The sequence below is a fragment of the Mobula birostris genome, chromosome 7, assembly GCF_030028105.1.
Source record: "Mobula birostris isolate sMobBir1 chromosome 7, sMobBir1.hap1, whole genome shotgun sequence".
NCBI classification, from domain to species: Eukaryota; Metazoa; Chordata; class Chondrichthyes; order Myliobatiformes; family Myliobatidae; genus Mobula; species Mobula birostris.
The window spans coordinates 18,189,646-18,212,650 of NC_092376.1; the positions used below are offsets into that span (position 1 = coordinate 18,189,646).

General features: G+C 43.8%; 1 long non-coding RNA gene across 1 annotated transcript; it reads left to right on the forward strand.

Annotated features, from left to right (window-relative positions):
- The first annotated feature begins 2,112 nt into the window (after nt 1–2,112).
- Nucleotides 2,113–16,747, forward strand: LOC140200665 (uncharacterized). Its single transcript, XR_011886687.1, has 3 exons — nt 2,113–2,198; nt 9,435–9,479; nt 16,674–16,747. It is a non-coding gene; the product is annotated as an uncharacterized lncRNA (long non-coding RNA).
- The last annotated feature ends 6,258 nt before the right edge of the window (nt 16,748–23,005 follow it).

The following is a 23,005-nucleotide window of genomic DNA, read 5'->3' on the forward strand; positions in this document are numbered from 1 at the left end:
GTTATCTTACTAAAATGGCAGTCTCTGTTTTACAAGCAGGCAACCTATAGGTTTAGACAACCTGCGATCCAGCTGGAAACATCCCAGAGCCATTTCCATTTCCAGACATTAAGACTGTTACAGGGATAGGAAAAATGAGACTAGGCTTGGTCAGTACGGATGGGTTAGGCTGAAGGGACCTGTTTCCCTACTGCATAACTCTATAACTCTAAAGTCATAGAAATATTCATAGCAATTAAAGTTGATGGGTTACCCATGAGGGTATGTCAAGCAAGGTAATGCATAAGGACGACCTCAAAGAACTATTAGAACTGACTATGGAACAGATACAAGATGGAAAAGAGAGAAAGGAGCCACATAGTTTCTCCTAAGGTAATTAACCTCTGCAAGAATGCAGGGACTGATGATAGGTTTATGAATGCAAAACATCAGTGGAGGGAAATATGAATGCAAATAATGAAAAGAAAAGACTGCTAACTTACTAAAGTGATAGTCTCTGTTTCACAAGCAGGCAACCTATAGGTTTATACAACCTATGATACAGCTGGAAATACCCAGCTTAAGATGCTGCTACCAAAGGCATGCCACACCTTACTGGTAGTTTGAAAGCAAAGGAATTCAATTTAAAACATGACTAAAACACTTTTTCTGAAGTAAATTGTGGTAAACTATCACCACAAACAATGAAGAGGTGAGCAAGGACAAAGTAAATTCACGAGGTATGTCCTGCTGGTGCACTGCAAAATGGATGCGCTTGGAGTTGGAGCCGTGCTGTTTGGACTGGATGACTCAGAGGGGAGAAGACAGGACAGAGGAGTTCTAATGTCCATCCAGCTGGCTCGGGTGCAAGGGTGGATCGTTCAAAATGTCAAGCCGATTGCAGAGGTCTTCTTCGGCACAAAATCCAGGTCCGAAGTGAATCACTGGACAGCGTGTTCTAGGCCGGGAGCGATTCCCCGCAGCAAGGCCCTGGGTCCTAATGCGAGGTAAAATCTGCCATTTGGACAATATAAATGCAGGCACATATCGACTGGAGGGCAGGGTGTCAAGAGTGTGGCAAGGTTGGATTACTTGACGCTAAGCCAATTTGGAGAGGTCAAGACGGCTTCTTCAGCAGCAAAATCTAGGCGCTAGAGTGATTTGCTGCGGCGGGGCCAGGGTCCCAGTGCGAGATGTGATCTGCTGTTTGGACAACATAAACGACAGCCCAGATAAACTGGAGGCTCCTCTCTCCATGACACTAAGGCTGTAAGACTGCCCCTGGATGCTTTGCTTCATGTGTGCATTCTTCACAGCGATCTTCCCCACCAAAATGATGAACTGAATACTGAGGCTTTGGGCCTACTCTGGACTTCTATGGGGATTTGGATCTAAGGACTCAATTTGGTTCAGAATGCTGTTGTTGTTGTTGCTCGCTTCTATAGTCTGCATGATTTGCTTTTCTCTCTTCCTCTGTGTGCACTGGGGGTTGGACTTTTTTTAAAATTAGGTACCTTACATTGCGACTGCCTGTAAGCAAACAAGTCTCAAGGTTGTATAATTTACACATTCTTTGACAATGAACGTATTTGAACTTTGAATAAAGAGCCTCCTCAGGACAATGTTGTTCCTTTCCATTTTTTGTGGCGCGTCAAGCTGCAAACTTGCCATTTCTTTACCATTTTTGTCTGTTCTTTTTTACGAAATGGAGTTGCTAGCTCCGACGCTTAACCCCAGCACAGACAGAAGGAGCTGGCCAGATTTGAACCCAGGACCACTCACCTTGAAGTCCAGTGTGGAAGCTACCCCGCCACCGGCCGGCTTCTTGAGGACAAATGAGCTGATGTGTTTTGTGATATGGATTGATTGGTTGATTCAAGAAAATGTTTTGTTGTAATTGGATACTGACCCTGGGTTATAGTCTCGGATTGGTTGGGACTATACTTGTATATGATGCAAAACCATATAATCGAATTGTACAGGTCACATGAATTTGTGGTAAGTATATCATAATTGTATCTAACCACTATCTAATTGGATTGTAGACCAGGCTCAGCAAGCCAGATAGGCCACTGTTGCTCCTATTTCTTATGTTCTTATAACTTGTGAATTTTAAGTCATTGCAGAACTTAATATCTAAGAGCCTTCTTTTCAAGTGCTTCAATTTATCTGTGAACAAAGGAGATGGAGTCTTGTCTGATAACAGGAAGGTTTAGAGGGTAAGTATATAAAGCTGTACACAATTTCAGTTCATTTCTGATAAGAAAATCTTACAGTTTTCTGATCATGAAAAGATAATTTATATGACATTTGTATCATGACATCCTGCACGAAATGGGTACATGTATTAGCATTCCACCCACACACAGGAAAAACTATTTGTTCTGGGTTTCCTGTACATTTTGTTCTCCTCTTACATCTCCCTTTTGCTTACAGCTCTCTGTCAATATCTTTATTGGAGAGAGGTTTATGCTGAATTTGTATAAGACATTAAATAGACAATAATATACCTATATCTGATCTCCGCACTCTTTAAGAAAAATATTGCCAGAAACATACCCTAAGCAAAACAAAATGTTCTGTTTTTGTTCACCCTAAGCAAAGATTAACTCCAGTGGTTGAGATTTTAGTGAAATTAAAATAGAGGGGTCTACCAGAATCACAAACATGAGAAAATCTGCAGATGCTGGAAATCCAAGCAACACACACAAAATGCTGGAAGAACTCAGCGGGTCAGGTAGCATCTATGGAAAAGAGTAAACAGTCGATGTTTCAGGCCGAGACCCTTCATCAGGACTGGAAAGAAGATGAGAAGTCAGAGTACAAAGGTTGGGGGGTGGGGGGGGGGCAGAATTACAAGGTGGTAGGTGATAGGTGAAACCGGGAGAGGAGAGGAGTGAAGTAAAGAGCTGGGAAGTTGATTTGTGAAAGAGATAAAGGGCTGGAGGAATCTGATAGGAGAGAATAGAAGACAATGGAAGAAAGGGAAGGTGCAGGAACACCAGAGGGAGGTGATGGGCAGGTACCATGAGTGAGGGAAACAGGAATGGGGAATGATGAAGGAAAGGAGGCAATTACTAGAAGTTTGAGAAATCGATGTTCATGCCATCAAGTTGGAGGCTACCCAGATGGAATATGAGGTGTTGCTCCTCTGACCTGAGTGTGGCCTCGTCGCGACAGTAGAGGAGGCCATGGACTGATATGCCGGAATGGGAATGGGAAGTAGGATTGAAAGGGGTGGCTACCAAGAGAACTCACTCTTTCTATTGGACAGAGCATTGGTGCTTGGCAAAGCGGTCTCACAGTTCCAGATACAGCAGGTAACACCAACGGACTCACAGGTGAAGCATCGCCTCACCTGGAAGAACTTTCTGGGCCCTGAATGGTAGTGAGGGAGGAGGTGTAGGGGGAGGTACAGCATTTGTTCCGCTTGCAAAGGGTAAGTACCAGGAGGGAGATCAGTGGGGAGGGATGAGTGGACAAGGGAGTTGCTTAGGCAGCATTTTGTGCCTTTTCCATAGATGCTGCCTGGCCTGTTGAGTTCCTCCAGCAGGTCTACAGTGGACACAATCCTACTGGCTCTCCATGCGGCCTTGGGTCACCTGGACAACACAAGAATATATGTCAGAATGCTGTTTATTGACTACAGCTCAGCATTTAACATTATCATTTTTACAGTGCTGACCAAAAAGCTCCAGCACCTGGGCCTCTGTACATCCCTCTGCAACTGGATCCTTGACTTCCTAACCGTAAGGCCACAATCTGTGCAGTTTGGAAATAACATTTCTGACAATCTAATACTGGGGAACCTCAGGGGTGTGTGCTTAGCCCATTTCTCTACTCTCTCAACACCCATGACTGTGCGGCGAGGCACAGCTCAAATGCGATCTAAGAATTTGCTGATGATACAACCATTGTTGTCAGAATCACATATGGAGACGAGAGGGCGTACAGGCGCGAAATATACCAGCTAGTTGAGTGGTGTCGCAGCAACAACCTTGCACTCAGTGTTAGTAAAACCTAAGAACTGATGGTGGACTTCAGAAAGTGTAAGATGAGGGAACACACACCAGTCCTCATAGAGGGATCAGGAGTGAAGAAAGTGACTAATTTCAAGTTCCTACATGTGTCAATACCTGAGAGGACCAACCCTGGACTCAAAATATCAACGCAGCTATAAAGAAGGCCAGACATCAGGTATACTTCATTGGGAGTTTGAGGAGATTTGATGTGTCACCAAAAACACTGACAAATTTCCCAGATGTACTGTGGTGAGCATTCCGACTGGCTGCATTACCATCTGGTATGGGGGGTGGGGGGCTACTGCACAGGATCAAAATAAGCTGCAGAAAATTGTAGAATTAGTCAGCTCCACTATGGCCACTGGCCTCCATTCTATCCAGGACGTAAGAGTGTAAGATATAGGAGCAGAATTAGGCCATTTGGCCTATCAGGTCTACTCCACCATTTCATCATGGCCGGTCCAATTTTTCTCTCAGCCCCAATTGCCTGCCTTCTTTCTGTATCCCTTCATGCCCTGACCAATCAAGAAACTATCAACCTCTGCCTTAAATATACAGACTTGGACTCCACAGATGCCTGTGGCAAAGAATCCCACAGATGCACCACTCTCTGGCTAAAGAAATTCCTCCACATTTCTGTTCCAAAAGGACTCCCCTCTGTTTTGAGGCTGTTCCCTCTACTTTAGACTCTCCCACCATAGGAAACATCCCCTCCACATCCACATTATCAAGGCCCTTCACCATTCGATAGGATTCAATGAGGTTCTAGAAACACAGAAACATAGAAAACCTTTCGGCCTACAAAGCTGTGCCGTATGTGTCTTTACCTGAGAAATTACCTAGGGTTACCCATAGCCATTTATTTTTCTAAGCTGCATGTACCTGTCCAGGAGTCTCTTAAAAGACCCTATCGTATCTGCCTCCACCACCGTCGCCAGCAACCTATTCCACGCACTCACCCCTCTCTGCATAAAAAACTTACCCCTGACATCTCCTGTGTACCTACTTCCAAGCAGTGCCCTCTCGTGCCAGCTGTTTCAGCCCTGGGAAAAAGCCACTGGCTACCCACACAATCAATGCCTCTCATCATCTTATACACCTCTATGAGGTCACCTCTCATCCTCCGTCATTCTAAGGAAAAAAGGCCGAGTTCACTCAACCTATTCTCATAAGGCATGTTCCCCAAACCAGGCATCATCCTTGTAAATCTCCTCTGCACCTTTTCTATGGTTTCCACATCCTTCCTGTAGTGAGGTGACCAGTACTCCAAGTGACCAGGTCTGACCAGGGTCCTATATAGCTGCAACATTACCTCTCAGCTCCTAAACTCAATCCTACGATTGATGAAGGCCAATGCACTGTGCGCTTTCTCAACCACAGAGTCAACTTGCGTAGCAGCTTTGAGTCTCCTATGGACTCAAACCACAAGATCCCTCTGATCCTCCACACTGCCAAGAGTCTTGTCTTTAATACTATATTCCATCATCATACTTGACCTACCAAAATGAACCACCTCACACTTATCTGTGTTGAACTCTATCTGCCACTTCTCAGCCCAGTTTTGCATCCTACTAATGTCCCACTGTAACCTCTGACAGCCCTCCACACTATCCACAACACCTTCAACTTCTGTAGCATCAGCAAATTTACAAATCCATCCATCCACTTCTTCATCCAGGTCATTTATAAAAATCACAAAGAGTAGGGGTCCAGGAAAAGATCCCTGAGCACACCACTGATCACTAACCTCCATGTAGAATATGACCCGTCTACAACCACTCTTTGCCTTCTGTGGGCAAGCCAGTTCTGGATCCACAAAGCAATGTCCCCTTGGATCCCATGCCTCCTTACTTTCTTAATAAGCCTTGCATGGGGTACCATATCAAATGCCTTGCTGAAATCCACAAAGCAATGCCCCCTTGGATCCCATGCCTCCTTACTTTCTTAATAAGCCTTGCATGGGGTACCATATCAAATGCCTTGCTGAAATCCACAAAGCAATGTCCCCTTGGATCCCATGCCTCCTTACTTTCTTAATAAGCCTTGCATGGGGTACCATATCAAATGCCTTGCTGAAATCCATATACACTACATCCACTGCTCTACCTTCATCAATGTGTTCAGTCACATCCTCAAAAAATTCAATCAGGCTTGTAAGGCACGACCTGCCATTCACACAACTGTGCTGACTATTCCTAATCATATTATGCTTCTCCAAATGTTCATAAATCCTGCCTTTCAGGATCTTCTCCATCAACTTACCAACCACTGAAGTAAGACTCACCGGTCTATCATTTCGTGGGCTACTCCTACTCCCTTTCTTGAATAATGAAACAACATCTGCAACCTTCCAATCCTCTGGAACCTCTCCCGTCCCCATTGATGATTCAAAGATCATTGCCAGAGGCTCGGCAATCTCCTCCTTCACCTCCCACAGTAACCTGGGGTCCATCTCGTCCGGTCCCAGTGACTTATCCAACTTGATGTTTTCCAAAAGCTCCTGCACATCCTCTTTCTTAATATCTACATGCTCAAGCTTTTCAGTCCACTGTAAGTCATCCCTACAATCATTAAGATCCTTTTCTGTATTGAATACTGAAGCAAAGTACTCATTTATTACCTTTGCTATCTCCTCCGGTTCCATACACACTTTTCCACTGTCACACTTGATTAGTCCTATTCTCTCATGTCTTATCCCTTTGCTCTTCACATACTTGTGGAATACCTTGGGGTTTTCCTTGATTCTGTCTGCCAAGGCCTTCTCATGGCCCCTCCTGGCACTCCTAATTTCTATCTCGAGCTTCTTCCTGCTAGCCTTAGAATCTTCTAGATCTCTATCACTTCTTAGCTTTTTGAACCTTTCGTAAGCTGTTCTTTTCTTCTTGACTAGATTGACAACAGCCTTTGTACACCACGGTTCCTGTACCCTACCATCCTTTCCCTGTCTCATTGGAGCGTACCTATGCAGGATTCCACACAAATATCCCCTGAACATTTGTCACATTTCTTCTGTACCTTTCCCTGAGAACATCTGTTCCCAATTTATGCTTCCAAGCTCCTGCCTGATAGCCTCATATTTCCCCTTACTCCAATTAAACGCTTTCCTAACTTGTCTGTTCCTATCCCTCTCCAATGCTATAGAGTTGTGATCACTACCTCCAAAATGCTCTCCCACTGAGGGATCTTGACCAGGTTCATTTCCCAATACCAGATCAGGTACAGCCTCTCTTCTTGTGGGCTCATCTACATATTGTGTCAAGAAACCTTCTTGAATACACCTAACAAACTCTAAACCCCTTGCTCTAGGGACAAGCCAATCGATATTTGGGAAATTAAGTTCTCCCACCACGACAACCCTGTTATTATTATACCTTTCCAGAATCTGTCTTCCTATCTGCTCCTCAATGTCCCTGTTACTACTGGGTACTCTATAAAATACAACCAGTAGAATTATTGACCTCATCCTGTTCCTAACTTCTACCCACAGAGACTCTGTAGACAATCCCTCCCTGTCTTCCTTCTTTTCTGCAGCCGTGACACTATCCCTGATCAACAGTGCCACACTCCCACCTCTTTTGCCTCCCTCCCTGTTCTTTCTGAAACATCTAAAGCCTGGCACTCAAAGTAACCATTCCTGCCCCTGAGCCATCCAAGTCTCTGTAATGGCCACCGCATCATAGCTCCAGGTACTGATCCATGCTCTAAGCTCATATGCTTTGTTCATAATACTCATACTCCTTGCATTAAAATAGACACATCTCAAACCATCAGTCTGAGTGCATCCCTTTTCTATCACCTGTCTATCCTCCCTGTCACACTGTCTCCAAGCTTTCTCAATTTGTGAACCAACCGCCTCTTCCTCTGTCTCCTCAGTTTGGTTCCCACCCCCAACAATCCGAGTTTAAACTCTCCCCAGTAGCCTTGGCAAACCTCCCTGCCGGGATATTGTTCCCCTTGGAATTCAAGTGCAACCCATCCTTTTTGTGCAGGTCACACCTGCCCCAAAAGAGGTCCCAATGATCCAGAAATCTAAATCCCTGCCCCCTGCTCCATTCCCTCAGCCACGCATTTATCCTCCACCTCACTCTATTCTTATTCTCACTGTCACGTGGCACAGGCAGTAATCCCAAGATGACTAGCTTTGTGGTCCTGCTTCTCAACTTCCTTCCTAACTCCCTGTAGCCTGCTTTCAGGACCTCCTCCCTTTTCCTGCCTATGTCATTGGCACCAATATGTACCACGACCTCTGGCTGTTCTCCTCCCCACTTCAGGATATCATGGACGCGATCTGAAACATCCTGAACCCTGGCACCTGGGAGGCAAACCACCATCCGTGCTTCTTTTCTGCATCCACAGAACCACCTTTCTGACCCCCTAACTGTAGAGGACCCTATCACTGCTGCCATCCTCTTCCTTTCCCTACCCTTCTGAACCACAGGGCCGGACTCTGTGCCAGAGACACAGCTACTGTTGCTTCCCCCAGGTAGGCTGTCCCCGCCAACAGTAGTCAAGCAGGAGTACTTATTGTCAAGGGGGACTGCCACAGGGGTGCTCTCTAGCCTCTGACTCTTGCCCTTCCCTCTCCTGACTGTTACCCACTTATCTGTCTCCCCAGGCCCCAGTGTGACCACCTGCCTATAGTTCCTCTCTATCACCTCCCCACTTTCCCTGACCAAATGAAGGTCATCGAGTTGCATTTCCAGTTCTCTAATGCGGTCTCTAAGTTCTGTAAGGAGCCGTAGCTCAGAGCACCTGGTGAAGATGTGGCCGTCCAGGAGGCTGGAAGTCTCCAGGACCTCCCACATCTGACACCAAGCACAGAACACCAGCCTCACACACATTCTTCCTGTCTGTATTCTACACAGTTAACCTACCTTGCCTCGACCCGTTGTCTCCGAAGCTCCGTTGAGACAATTCCCTCCTACTCTGTCTCCCTCTACTCCATCGCCCGCTCCTCTGAGGCCCGCTCTATTATTCTGACTCCTTTTAATCTCTTCTCACTGCTCTCACTGGCTGACATCCACGTGCTTGCATAGTTGTGCCCCAATCAAACCGCTGAAGAAATAACCATCTCCCTTTAAACTCTTCTCGCTGTTCTCACTGGCAGATGTCCACGCACTTGTGCAGTCATGCCCCGATCAAACTGCTGAAGGTCACTCTTCATTCTTCTGAATTCCAGTGAATACAGGCCCAGAGTCATCAAATGCTCATCGTATGACAAGCCATTCAATCCTGGAATCATTTTTGTGAACCTCCTTTGAACCCTTTCCAGTTTCAGGACATCCTTTCGATGATAAGGGGGTCAAAACTGCTCACAATACTCCAAGTGAGGCCTCACCAGTGCTTTATAAAATCTTAATACTACATCCTTGCTTTTATATTCTAGTCGTCTAGAAATGAATGCTAACATTGCTTTTGCCTTCCTCATCATAGACTCAACCTGACAATTAACCTCGAGGGAATTCTGCACAAGGACTCGTAAGTCACTTCTTACCTCAGTTCTTTGTATTTTTTCTCCATTTATATAGAACATAGAATAGTAGAGCACAGTACAGGCCCTTCGGCCCACAACGTTGTGCCGACCCTCAAACCCGGCCTCCCATATAAGCCCCCACCTTAGATTCCTCCATATACCTGTCTAGTAGTCTGTTAAACTTCACTAGTGTATCTGCCTCCACCACTGACTCAGGCAGTGCATTCCACGCACCAACCACTCTCTGAGTAAAAAACCTTCCTCTAATATCCCGCTTGAACTTCCCACCCCTTACCTTAAAGCCATATCCTCTTGTATTGAGCAGTGGTGTCCTGGGGAGGAGGCGCTGGCTATCCACTCTATCTATTCCTCTTATTATCTTGTACACCTCTATCATGTCTCCTCTCATCCTCCTTCTCTCCAAAGAGTAAAGTCCTAGCTCCCTTAATCTCTGATCATAATGCATACTTTCTAAACCAGGCAGCATCCTGGTAAATCTCCTTTGTACCCTTTCCAATGCTTCCACATCCTTCCTATAGTGAGGTGACCTGAACTGGACACAGTACTCCAAGTGTGGCCTAACCAGAGTTTTATAGCTGCATCATTACATTGCGACTCTTAAACTCTATCCCTCGACTTATGAAAGCTAACACCCCATAAGCTTTCTTAACTACCCTATCCACCTGTGAGGCAACTTTCAGGGATCTGTGGACATGTACCCCGAGATCCCTCTGCTCCTCCACACTACCAAGTATCCTGCCATTTACTTTGTACTCTGCCTTGGAGTTTGTCCTTCCAAAGTGTACCACCTCACACTTCTCTGGGTTGAGCATACCCTTTCATTTCTTCTGCCAAAGTGCATGACCTTAAACTTCCCAACATTGTATTCCATCTGTGATTTCTTTGCCCATTCTCCTAATCTGTCTAAGTCCTTCTGTAGTCTCTCTACTTCCTTAAAACTACGTGCCTCTCCACCTTTCTTCATATTGTCTACAAACTTGGCAACAAAGCCATCAATTCCATCATCCAAATCATTGACACATAATGTAAAAAGAATTGGTCCCAACTCAAAGCCCCGTGGAACACCATTAATTACTAGCAGACAGTCAGAAAAAGCTCCCTTTATTCCCACTCTTTGCCTCCTGCCAATCAGCCACTGCTTTATCCATGCTAGAATCTGTCTTGTAATACCACGGGCCCATAGCTTGTTAAGCACCCTCACGTGTGGCACCTTTTCAAAGCCCTTCTGAAAATCCAAGATCACAACATCAACCGATTCTCCTTTGTCTATCCTGCTTGTTATTTCTTCAAATAATTCCAATAGATTTGTCAGGCAAGACTTTCCCTTGAGAGAGCCATGCTGACTATGGCCTACTTTATCATGTGCCTCCAAGAAGCCTGAGAACTCATCCTTAATAACTGATTCCAATATCTTCCCAATCACTGAGGTCAGACTAACTGGCCTATCGTTTCCTTTCTTCTGCCTCTCTCCCTTCTTGAACAGTGGAGTGACATTTGCAATTTTCCAGTATTCCAGAACCATTCCAGGATCTAGTGATTCTTGAAAGATTATTACTAATGCATCCACGATCTCTTTGCCCACCTCTTTCAAAACTCTGGGGTGTACACCATCTGGTCCAAGTGACCTATCTACTTTCAGACCTTCTGTTTCCCAAGAACATTTTCTCTAGTCATGGTAACTTCATACACTTCATGCCCCTTGACACCAGAAATTTTCAGCATACTTCTAGTGTCTTCCACTGTGAAGACTGATGCAAAATACTTATTCAGTTGGTCCGCCATTTTGTTGTCCCCTATTATTACCTCTCCAGCATCGTTTTCCAGTTGTCTGATATCTACTCTCGCCTTTTGTTTACACTTTGTGTACCTGAAGAAATTTTTGGTGTCCTCTTTAATATTAGATTATGAGAACACTCAGTCCTCTTTTATTGTTATTTAGAAATGCATACATGCATTAAGAAATGATACAATGTTTCTCCAGAGTGATATCACAGAAACAGGACAAACTAAAGACTACCACTGACAGAACCACATAATTATAACATATAGTTACAGCAGTGCAAAGCAATACCATAATTTGATGAAGAACAAACCATGGGCATGGTAAATAAAGTCTCAAAGTCCCAAGTCAATTGACTCCCAAGTCCCCGATAGCGGCGGCAAAAGGGAGAAACTCCCTGCCATAAACCTCCAGGCACCGTCAACTTACCGATACCTTGGAAGCAGCCGACCACAGCCGACAATGAGTCCATCTTCCGAAAACTTTGAGCTTCCGACCAGCCTCTCCGATACGACCTCCTGAGTGCCATCCTCTGCTGAGTGCCTTCGAGCTTGTCCCAGCCACTGAAACATGCAATGCCGAGGATCTCGGGGCCTTCTGCTCCGGAGATTCTGGTTACCACACAGTAGCAGCGGCAGCAAAGTGGGCATTTCAGAAGTTTTCCAGATGTTCCTCCGTACTCTCACGTCTGTCTCCATCAAATCAGAATTGTGCATGGTCCCCTACTTGACAGATAACAGACACCACCACCGAAGCGGCCACGCGCGCTGCCGTCGCGCCGCCATCTTCTCATCATACTCATATTATTGGCTAGCTTACTTTCATATTCTATCTTTACATTCCTAATGACTTTTTTAGTTGTCTGTTGTTGGTTTTTAAAAGCTCCTCAGTCCTCTAACTTCCCACTAATTTTTGCGCTATTATAAGCCCTCTCTTTGGCTTTTATGTTGGCTTTGACTTCTCTTGTTAGCCAACATTGTGTCATCTTGCCACTAGAATAATTCTTCCTCTTTGGGATGTATATACCCGGTGTCTTCTGAATTGCTTCCAGAAATTTCAGCCATTGGTGCTCTACCTTCATACCATGTGTTGGGCACGTGGCCAAGTGGTTAAGGCATTCGTCTAGTTATCTCAAGGTCGCTAGTTCGAGCCTCAGCTGTGGCAGCATGTTTGTGCCCTTGAGCAAGGCACTTAATCACACATTGCTCTAGTCTGTGCGAGGACTGGCGCCCCACACAGACTTCCAATCTGCGCCTTGTAAGGCATGAAAATGCCCGACGCAGGCCTCTCATGGTCTGAGTCGACGTTCCCTCCCTCCCTTCATTTCTGCTAGTGTTTTTTTCTAATTATATTTACCCAACTCTTCTCTCTTGCCTCTGCAATTTTCTTTACTCCACTGTAATACTGATATATCTGACTTTCGCTTCTCCTTCTCAGATTTCAGGGTGAATTCAATCGTATTATGATCACTTGCCCCGAATAGCTCTTTTACCTTAAGCTCTCTAATCAATTCTGGTTCATTGCACAACACCCAATCTAGAATAGCTGATCCCCTGGTGGATTCAACCATGAGCTGCCCTTAAAAGCCATCATGTAGGCATTCTAGAAACTCCCCCTCCAGGAATCCAGCACCAAACCGATTTTCTCAATCTACCTGCATGTTGAAATCCCCCATGACTATTGCAACATTGCTCTTTTAGCATGCATTTTTTAACTGCCATTTTAATTTGTAGGCAAGATCCTTACTGTTGTTTGGGAGTCTACATACAACTCCCATCAGGGTCTTTTTACCCTTGCAGTTCCTTAGTTTCATCAAAAATGCTTCAACACCTTCTGACCCTATGTCACCTCTTTCTAATGATCTGATTTCATTTTTTACCAAGAGAACAACGCCGTCCCTCTGCCCTCCTACCTATCCTTTTGATACAACGTGTATCTCAGCACATTAAGCTCCCAGCTGTAATCTTCTTTCTGCCGTGATTCAGTGATGCCTGCATCATACCTGCCGATGTACAACTGTGCTGCAAGCTCATCTACCTTATTCCATGGACTGCACACATTCAGATACAACACCTTCAGTCCTGTATTCACCCTTTTCGATTTTGTCCACCTTGAACATTGCAACTCGTCCTGTTGACTGCAATTTTGCCCTATCATTAGCCTCTCCTCACTAAACGTTGCCTCTATTTGTAAACCAGCAACCTCGTCGTCAGCACTATTATCCACCATTCCTACGATCCTTCTTGCATTGAAATGTATGCAGCTCAGGACACTAGTCACACCATGCTCAACCTTTTGATTCCTAACTTTGTCTGAGGTCTTACTAACTTCTGCTTCTTCAACCTCTCCACTAACTACTCTGGCACTCTGGTTCCCATCCTGCTGCAAGTCTAGTTTAAACCCACCATGCAGCATTAACAAACCTTCCCACTTGGATATTCGTCCCTCTCCTGTTCAGATGCATGTCACCCCTTCTGCCCAGGTCCCACCCTCCCTGGAAGAGAGCCCAATAATCCAAAAACCTTATGCTCTCCCTCCTATGCTAACTCCTTAACCATGTATTAAACTGTATAATCTTTCGAGTTTTGGTCTCATTAGCATGTGGCATGGATAGTAATCCTGAGGTCACAATCCTGGAGATCCTGCCCTTTAACTTAGCACCTAACTTCCTGCGCAGAACCTCATCACTCGTTCTACCTATGTCATTGGTACCTACATGGACCACAACTTCTGGCTGTTCACCCTCCTACTTAAGAATGCTGAGGATTCGATCTGAGATATCCTGGACCTGGCTCCTGGGAGGCAACATCCCATCTGTGAATCTTGTTCTCCCCCGCAGAACCTCCTGTCCATTCTCCTAATTAATGAATCCTCTATCACCATAGCGTACCTCTTCTCTCCCCTTCCCTTCTGAGTCACAGAGACAGACTCAGTGCCAGAGATCTGGCCACTGTGACTTTCCTTTGTTAGGTCATCCATCCGGACAGTATCTGTAGTGATGTACCTGTTGTCGAGGGGGATGGCAACAGGGGTACTCTGTACTGACTCCTTTCTTCTTCCTGACTGTCACTCAGTTTTCTGTGTCCTGCACCTTGGGATTAACGTCCTCTCTATATGTCCTGCCTATCACTCCTTCAGCCTCCTGAATGATCCAGAGTTCATGCAGTTCCAGCGCCAACTTCCTAACGTGGTTTGTTAGAAGCTGCAGTTGGATGCACTTCTCGCAGTTGTAGTCGTCAAGGACGCTGGAGGTCTCCCTGCCTTCCCACATTCCGCAAGAGGAGCATTTCACTATCCTGCCTGTCATGCCCACTGTCCTAGCCTGGCAGATATAAAGAAGAGAATTAAAAAAAAGAGCTTTTCTTTCCTTTGCTTTCTTGAGTGAAGCCTCTCTTTAAAGAGCTATAGCCTTAATATCACCTCACTGACTATGTCCAATCAGATGACGGCCTCTGTGCTTTAATTTACTCTTACTAATCAATCCCAGGAGTGGTGGCTCAGAAAAGCGGAGTCCCTTCAGGACTTACACCACCCAGGACATGCTCTTTTCTCGTTGCTACCTTCATGAAGAAGGTACAGAAGCCTGAATGGACATTGAACGCATGAACACTACCTCATTACTTTTATTTCCTTCCCTTTACAATACTTATTTAACTATTTCATTGCTGGAGGAACTCAGCAGGTCAGGAAGCATCAGTATCTATGGAAAAAAGTACAGTCGATGTGTCGGCCCGAAACATCGACTCTACTTTTTTCTGTTGAAGCTGCCTGACCTGCTGAGTTCTTCCAGCATTTTGAGTGTGTGGCTTGGATTTCCAGTATCTGCGGATTTTCTCTTGTTTATGCATATATTTACTGTAAGTCATTTTTTTTTCTCTCTGTTATCATGTATTACATTGTACTGCTGCCGCAAAGTTATCAAATTTCACTACATATGCTGGTGATATAAAACCTGATTCTGCTTCCGATTATGAAATCAATACTTTCATATGTCTCCAACCTTTAGGATCTAGATCCCCTTATCACTATTCCATCTTGTCAGACTCCAATCTAATTTAACCATGATATGCACTTATGATTGGCTGTCCAACCCCAGAAACAAGGCCAAGTCAACAACTTGACCGCAGGTATAAAACTGAGAGGATTAGACAAATGAGAAAAGGATCTCTGAAATCATTTGAAATGGCTGTGCTCTGGCAGATAGTGAAAGTGAATCAAGCTGCAGACTCCAAGTGTGACATTTGAATACCAAGGCATGAAGGACTAGGGAGGATTGTTGACTATAAATCCAACAATCAATGAAGCCAATGACTCACTGAATTATCTTTCTACATTTCCAAGAAATCTGCTGATCTTAGGTTATCAATTCGCAAAGAAATCAACCACAATGTTTATATAATGGTTCATCTGAAGATTATAGGCGATGTTTCCTCTATACATTACTTTTAACAAAAAATATGTAGAATCACAGATGCAAACCAACAGCAAAGCAAAGGAAGGCACTGGTGTTCACTACAAAGGTTTGTGGAGCCAGACTCAACCTAAAAAGACCTTCAGGGAAATGGTTTGCTTGCCTATTTACATGCCTCATTGCATTATTTAATTCTGTATTAAGCTCTATGTAAATTTATTATATTTAAATTCTATGTATGTAATATCCTCCCGGTAAGGAGGAGAAGATGGCGGCACGACGGCAGCGCGCGCGGCCACTTCGGTAATGAATATCTGTAATCTGTCAAGTAGGGGCCCGTGCACAATTCTGATTTGATGGAGACAGATGTGAGAGTACAGAGGAACATCTGGAAAACTTCTGAAATGCCCGCTTCGCTGCCGCTGCTACTGTGTGGTAACCAGAGTCTCCGGAGCTGAGGGCCCTGAAATCCTCGGCTTTGTGTGTTTCAGTGGCTGGGGAGAGGTCGAAGGCGCTCGGCAGAGGATGGCGCTTGGGAGGCTGTATCGGAGAGGCTGGTCGGAAGCTCGGAGTTTTTGGACGGATGGACTCAGTGTTGGCTGTGATCGGCTGCTTCCAAGGTATCAGCAAGTTGATGGTGCCTGGAGGGTTATGGCAGGGAGTTTCTCCCTTTTGCCGCCTGCTATCGGGGACTCGGGAGTCGATCGACTTGGGACTTTGAGACTTTTTTTTACCGTGCCCATGGTCTGTTCTTCTTCAAATTATGGTATTGCTTTGTACTGCTGTAACTATATGTTATAATTATGTGGTTCTGTCAGTGTTAGTCTTTGGCCTGTCCTGTTTTCTGTGATATCACTCCGGAGAAACATTGTATCATTTCTTAATGCATGTATGCATTTCCAAATGACAATAAAAGAGGACTGAGTGTTCTCATAATCTAATCTAAATCTAAAAAAAAATTTGACTTTGAGATTCATTTTCTTGCAGACATTTCCAGAAAAATGAAGAAATACAACAGAATGTATGAAACAAAGACAAACTACCCAAGTACTAAAGACAAATTGTGCAAATAAAAAAAATACAGAGAACATGAATTGTAAGAAGTCCTTGAAAGTAAGTCAGTAGGTTGTAGAATCAGTTCAGGGTTGTAGTGAGTAAAGCTACGCATGCTAGTTCAGAGTCTGATAGCTGTAGGGTAATAACTGTTCCTGAATCTGATCGTGTGGGGCCTAAGTCTCCTGTACCTACTAACTGCTTGTAGTAACAAGAAGAGAACATGACCTAAGGGTCTTTGATGATGAATACTGCTTTCTTGTAACAGTACTCCATGTAAGAATGCTCAGTCGTTTGGAAGGCTTTGCCTGTGATAGATTGGGCTGAATTCACCATCTTCTATAGATGTTTCTGTTTCTGGGCATTAGCGGTTCAATATGAGACTAACATATAAGTCAGAGCACACTTCAGGACAGCGCCTATACAATAATTTACCAGAATTACTTTGCCATGAATGGATAAACATTAAAAATAGGAACTACAGCATTGAGGAACAGGACTGAATGTCTGGAATATGTCCTTAACCTCTTAAGATCTTAAGCTTGGAATTGAGGGAACTAAAAATGATTTAATTGAAACATGTGACAGGTGTTGATATCAACAAAGGTAATCTAGTTTAACTTTGATCTATACAAGCAATGTGAACTGGACAACTTTGAACTGGTGAAAAAAGGTCAATCTAGTAAAAAGTGAATTGAGGATGATGACATAATCATTTTCTTAATGAATGTATTGATTAGCATGTTGTACTTAGTGGTATTGCAATGAGGGAGATACAGATATGGTTATTGGATTAAGTTCAAAGTTCAAAGTAAATTTATTATCAAAGTACATATCTGTCACAATATACTTTATACTTTATTGTCGCCAAACAGTTGATACTAGAACGTACAATCATCACAGCGATATTTGATTCTGTGCTTCCCACTCCCTGGAGTACAAATCAACAGTAAATATTAAAAATTTAAATTATAAATCATAAATAGAAAATAGAAAATGGAAAGTAAGGTAGTGCAAAAAAACCGAGAGGCAAGTCCGGATACTTGGAGGGTATGGCTCAGATCCGGGTCAGGATCCATTCAGCAGTCTTATCACAGTTAGAAAGAAGCTGTTCCCAAATCTGGCCGTACGAGTCTTCAAGCTCCTAAGCCTTCTCCCAGAGGGAAGAGGGACGAAAAGTGTGTTGGCTGGGTGGGTCGTGCCCTTGATTATCCTGGCAGCACTGCTCCAACAGCGTGCGGTGTAAAGTGAGTCAAAGGACAGAAGATTGGTTTGTGTGATGTACTGCGCCGTGTTCACGATCTTCTGCAGCTTCTTGTGGACTTGGACAAGACAACTTCCATGCCAGGTTGTGATGCACCCTAGAAGAATGCTTTCTATGGTGCACCTATAAAAATTAGTGAGGGTTTTAGGGGACAGGCCAAATTTCTTTAGTTTTCTCAGGAAGTAAAGGCGCTGGTGGGCCTTCTTGGCAGTGAACTCTGCTTGACTGGACCAAGTCAGGTCATTTGTGACATTGACCCCGAGGAACTTAAAGCCTTTGACCTGTTCCTCTTGCGCACCACCGATGTAAATTGGGTCGTGCGGTCTGCTACTCCTTCTGAAGTCAACAACCAATTCCCTCGTCTTGCTGAAGTTGAGGGATAGGTTATTGTCTTCGCACCATGCCACCAGGTTCTTAATTTCCTTTCTGTACTCAAACGCATCATTACCCGAGATAACGGCCTACAATTGTTGTGTCATCAGCAAACTTATATATTGAGTTTGATGGAAACTTGGCTACACTATCATGGGTGTACAGTGAGTACAGCAGGGGGCTGAGTACACAGTCTTGTGGGGCACCGGTGCTCAGAGTGATTGTAGAGGAGAGCTTGTCCCCTATTTTTACAGCCTGGGTCCTGTCTGTGAGGAAGTTGAAGATCCAGCTGCAGATCTGAGTGCTAAGGCCCAGGTTCCGGAGCTTAGGAATCAGTTTATTTGGCATGATGGTGTTAAAGGCAGAGCTGTAGTCAATTAAAAGGAGCCTTATGTATGCGTCTTTATTCTCTAGGTGTTGTAAGGAGGAATGTAGGGCCAGAGAGATGGCATCTGCTGTTGACCTATTGCTCCGGTAGGCGAGTTATATATTTTCTTGCAGGCATACTCAATAAATCTATGGAATAATAACCAAAACAGAATCAATGAAACATTGCACCAAATTGGGCATTCAATCAGCAGGCAAAAGACAACAAATACAAAAAGAAAGAAACAATAATAATAAATAAATAAGGAACAAATATTGAGAACATGAGATGAAGAATCCTTAAAAGTGAGTCCATAGGCTGTGGGAACATTTCAATGATGGGGCAAGTGTAGTTGAGTGAAGCTATCCCCTTGGGTTCAAAAACCTGATGGTTGAGGAGCAATAACTGATCCCAAACCTGATGGAGCAAGTCCTGAGGCTCCTGTACCTCCTTGCTGATGGCAGCAGTGAGAAGGGAGCCTGATCTGAGTGGAGGGGGTCCCTACTGATAATTCTCAATCATCCTAAATAAATGTCCTCCAGCTGTCCTGATCATGTGACTTCAGCAAAAACTCCTTTGAAAAATAGAATTTAGAGAGTGTCACACATGACGATCTTTCTGCCCTATCAGTGGTTAGAGTTGGAAATTTATTTAATTGTTATTTTGTGATTCAGTGATGTTCAGATTAACGAAAGGAAACTGGTTACAGAGAACTTATCGTACTAATGGTAAGTGTAACCTATTAACTGAAGATTTATAGATAAATAACCTTTACCAATATAGCCACCGTTAAGAAAATGGGGGATGATATTACAGTTCATAGTTCTAAATTCTGATGATGTTATTCTCTATATTCTTAATTATTTAGATTTATGTATATGTTAGAAATATGTTCAGGTTCTTAAGAACTTGGGATGTTGAAGTCTTTTTTCATCTTTGCTATTTGCTTCCTTTGTAGTGCCTTCTCCTGTATATTATTTTCAGAATGTGTAGAGAAACCTCAGAGATAGTTAATAGAAAAATAGAAAATGCTGGAATGCAGAATAAGTTTTAAAAATTTGAAGATGATTTAAGCTTGGAGGGTCATCAAACAGTGAAGATGATACCAATCACAGTTATTGCTATGACATAGTTGTAACTATCTGTACAAGATTTGGATGACTGGATTTAGGGGCAAAGTGAGGTGGGATGTTGCTTACTGTCAGAAAATGAAATACGAAGGATATTAAGCGACATTTTACAAATTAGTAGCTAGCTATAGTGAAAGCTTTGTTGGCAGGTTGCTCCTTATTGGTACCTATGACATAGGAAGGAAAAGTAAAGAGGTCCTGGAAAGAGAATTTAGAGAGCTAGGTAGAAAGTTGATAAGCAGGATCTCCAGGATAGTAATTTCTGGATTGCTGCCTGTGCTATGTGCCAGTGAGGATAGAACAGGATGATTTGGCAGATTAGTGTGTGGCTGAGAAGATGGTGCAGGGGACAGGGATTCAGGATCTTGGATCATTGGGTTCTCTTCTGGGGAGGTATGATCTGTTTAAAAGTGACAGGTTGCACCGAACCCGAGGGAGACCAATATTCTCGCAGGCGGGTTTGTTTGAGCTGTTGGGGAAGGGTTTAAACTAATTTGGTAGGGTGAAGGGAAGGAACTCAGGATAGGATGGATGGTAAAAAAGCAAATATATCATGCAGTTGGACTGTCAGGAAGGGCAGGCAGATGATAGGACAAAGTTGCAGCTAGCAGGGTGAGTATCAGTGCATTTGGGATGCAGAATCAAAAAGGGTAGCAAATATGGTACTCAAGTGTTATATCTCAATGCATGGAGTTTACGAAATAAGGTGGATGATTTTGTTGAACAACTACAGACTGTCAGGCATGATGTTGTGGCCATCACTGACTCGCGGCTGATGGATGGTTGTGGTTGGGAGCTGAATGTCCATGGTTACATGTTGTATTGGAAGGATAGGAAAATAGACAGAGGTGGTGATGTTGCTCTGCTGGTAAAGAATGGCATCAAATCAGTAGAAAGATGTGATATCAAATCAGAAGATGTTGAATCCTTGTGGGTTGAGTAAACAAACTGCAAAAGGTAAAAGGACCCTGAAGGAGTTACATACAGTCCTCTGAACAGCAGCTGGAATGTGGACCACAGATTACAACAGGAAATAGAAACAGCGTATCAAAAGGGCAATGTTATGATAGTCATGGGAAATTTCATCCTGCAGGTTAATTGGGAAAATCAGGTTGGTAATGGATCTCAAGAGATTGAGTTTGTTGAATGCCTATGAGATGACTTTTTAGAGCAGGTTGCCAATGTGCCTGTTTGGGAATAAGCTATTGGGTGTTATGTAATGAACCAGAGGTGACTGGAGAGCTTAAGGCAAAAGAACCCTTAGGAGACAGTGACACAATATGATTGACTTCAACTTTCCCCAAGGGACCAACATCTTTATCATCGGAGCAACTAAATATGCCATCCTATCTTTTGTAAATAAAGGTGCCAAATATTCAAAAATGGATCATATTTATCTCCTAAATTATAAATAATTTTTTTCGAGTGGAATACAACTAGACATTTCATTGTTCCAATGATTCATACTTAAATACGAATCCGATTTCCAAGTAACTGCTATAGTCTTCTTGGCTACTGCCAATGCAATTTTTATGAATTCTTTCTGATAGTTATTCAGTTTAAGTTTCGGTTTTATCCCTTCAATATCACCTAATAGAAATAATACAGGGTTATGTGGAAGTTGAGTTCCAGTAATTTGTTCCAATAAGACTCTTAAATTTATCCAAAAAGGTTGAATTTGCTTGATAGATTCTTGGTTGGACACAGCATCAAAGGTTACAGGGAGAACATCGGGAAGTGGGGTTGAGGAGGGGAAGAAAGGATCAGCCATTATTGAATGGTGGAGCAGACTCGATGGGTTAAATATCCTAATTCTACTCCTATGTCTTATGGTCTTATTCTGTCCGATATACTGAGGTTCTCCGTGTCACCCAGTTCGGGTATGGCTCAAGTGTGGAGTGAGAGACACTGAAGCAGGATCGATAGATCACAGACTTTAATGCGAACGGTGTTAAAGGGAAAGAAAACAATAAACGCTTGGCCAAACAGGGCTGTGAACTAAAACCCTCAAATGGAAAACGAAGCCTACACGGTGGCTGAAAAGAACACCTAAGAATTAAACGAATACCGCTAGTCTTCAGATTCAGTTGACTCAACAGTCCAATTTCTCAGGCAAGGCAGAATGCAGGAAGCGATGTGTTTCTGTGTCCAAGTCTCAACAAATACCGCGATGGAATGAATGGCATTAAATACTATCACAATGAAATAATAATTAGCTGACACGTCCACATTCATGAGCGCAATTGCCGAATCTGATGCGCTGCCAATTCAGTGGTTGTGACAGGGTCCTGAGGCGCCGCAGACCCGTGTCCGCTGAAAATCCGGAATGAGGGACTCGTCCAAGATGTCCTTCAGTGACGCTGGTTGATAAGTGCCATGGTGTGCACCGTCAATATCGGAGCCCAAGACTTCCAAGTAGAGACAGAAACAAGAGGTTAGACAGAGGTAGCTCGACTAAGTGACACTGTGAGACAAATCATTCTCAATATGATGACCCTCAAAACACCAGGAAACCACATTACAAAGAGCGACTCGCTCGAGAAAAACCACAAGAAACTCTAAAACCATTAATAACTGTTAAGCAACAATTAACCAGTTCAGGTGCTCTCAAAAACTTCAGAGCCCAAAAGCTCTCTGATGCCTTGCACAGCCCTGAAGTCACTACAGGACCCCCTCCCTATAGTTGGCACCTGATGGCCTAGGAACTCCTGAAAATTCGAGACCTGGGGAACTTGAGAGACGAGCATAGGAACCCTGGCAGACAGAGAGACCGTGGAAATCCTGAGGGGGCTGGGAACCCCAGCAGACTGAGAGACTGGGAAAATCCTGAGGGGCCTGGGAACAACAACAGACTGAGAGACCAGGGAACCTTTAGTGGGGCTGAGAGGGAGGCTTAAGAGTCCGAGATGGGGAAGACATTGAAAAACCTGAAACACATTAAGCCTTGGAAACAATCAGAAAAAGAAAACTCTGGGAACATGGAGAGAAGTACTTGGGAAACGTTGAAATCATGAAACTTGGGGCCTAGAGGACCTTTTCAAATCTTGTTCACAGTGTTTTATTTTTCACAATTTTTTTTCCCAGAGACAATTAGGATATACTCTCAATTTTAAGATCAAGACAGCATAGAAAG